This window comes from Oryx dammah, unplaced genomic scaffold (genome assembly GCF_014754425.2).
Source record: "Oryx dammah isolate SB20612 unplaced genomic scaffold, SCBI_Odam_1.1 HiC_scaffold_19, whole genome shotgun sequence".
NCBI classification, from domain to species: Eukaryota; Metazoa; Chordata; class Mammalia; order Artiodactyla; family Bovidae; genus Oryx; species Oryx dammah.
In genome coordinates this window covers 26,574,763-26,576,429 of record NW_024070203.1, presented here as the reverse complement: position 1 = coordinate 26,576,429, position 1,667 = coordinate 26,574,763, and the positions used below count along the sequence as shown (strand labels likewise).

Genomic DNA, 1,667 nt, shown 5'->3' with positions numbered 1-1,667 from the left:
TAAGGCAGAGATCTGCCAACTTTGACCTAGTCTTCTCATTTTACAGACTTAGTCATTTTACATCATGACTGAGAAGTTACCGTAGTTATGACTTATAGCGTGAAATGCTGCCTAAGCTTGCTTTTATCCTGAAGTCACTGATGCTTAGAGCAAGGCTGTTTCACCAACCAGGCAACCAAACAACTAACAGAAAGCAAAGCAAAACAAAAAGGAATGAATGTATTGGCATTTCAAGCATTAATAGGAAAAGTATTACTGCTTAGAATGTTCTTTCTAAGATCCATAAAATCAAAATGTAGAGAGCATTTCCAACTTTAGTATGCATTAATAGCTTCTACAAAGTTCCTAAAATACAGATTGCTGGACCCAATTTGCAGAATTTTTTGATTCAGGAAGTTTCTGGGGGGTTGGGGCTGAGAATCTGCATTTCTAGCAAGTTCCTGGCTATGCTTTGAGGGCCCCCCATTAGTAACTTTTCCCTGACATTGATCTGATTCCTCTTAAAATAAAATTAATTATTCAACCATGCATTTTTAAAAATAAATCTGGGAGACTCAGCCTGACATCTCTATGGGGTTTGTTAATAAGCTCTGAATATTATCTCAAAAATTTTGTATTTGGTGTTTGCTTCAGCAGCCTGTATGCTAAAATTGAAACAATACAGAGGTGACTAGCATGCCCTTGTGTAAGTATGACATGCAAATTCATGATGTTTTCCATGTTTGTGAAATCTCTTGTGTGCTGTTGGTAGGAATGAAAAGTGATACAGCCATTATGGAAAACAGAATGGAGATTCCTCAAAAATTGAAATACTATATGATCCAGTGACCCCATTTCTGGATGTATAGACAAGAGAATTCAACACAGGGTCTCAAATAGTTATTTGCATACTCAAGTTCATTGCAGCATTATTCACAATGTATAAGAGGTAAATGCAATGCAATATCCATGGACAGATGAATTGATAAAACATGGTATATTCAATGCAATTAAATATTATTCAGCTTGAAAAAAATAGAAATCCTGTTACATGCTACAACATGGATGAAACGTGAGGTCATTATGCTAAGTGAAATAAGCCACTGAAACATGTATAATATCATATAAGAAACGAATCACCAGTCTAGGTTCGATGCAGGATACAGGATGGTTAGGGCTGGTGCACTGGGATGAACTAGAGCAATGGTATGGGGATTGGAGGTGGGAGGGGGCATTCAGGATTGGGAACACGTATACACCATGGCAGATTCGTGTTGATATATGGCAAAACCAATACAATATTGTAAAGTAATTAGTCTCCAATTAAAATAAATAAATTTAAGTTAAAAAAATAAAGAAAAATATGGGAAATGAAAAAAAAAGAAATAAGCCAGTTTTCCAAAGATAAATGCTATATGATTCTGCTTATACAAGGAATCTAAAGTAGTTCAACTCACAGAAGCAGAAAGTAAAATGGTGATTGTCAGGGTCTGGAAACATCAGGGAATGGGAATTGGGCATAGAGCTTCAGTTGTGCAAAATGAAAAAGTTTTAGAGCACTGTGAATGTACCTAAAACTACTGAACTGTACCTTTAAAATAGTGAAGATGGTAAATTTTATATGTGTTTTGCACTATGATTAAAGAAAATTTGCTAATTTAAAGATAACGTTTTCCCTGGAAGGCATG

At 35.4% G+C, this 1,667-nt stretch overlaps 1 non-coding gene across 1 annotated transcript; it reads left to right on the top strand.

The window, feature by feature from the left end:
• The first annotated feature begins 622 nt into the window (after positions 1-622).
• Positions 623-726, top strand: LOC120879158. The gene has a single exon (XR_005724725.1). It is a non-coding gene; the product is annotated as a U6 spliceosomal RNA (small nuclear RNA).
• The last annotated feature ends 941 nt before the right edge of the window (positions 727-1,667 follow it).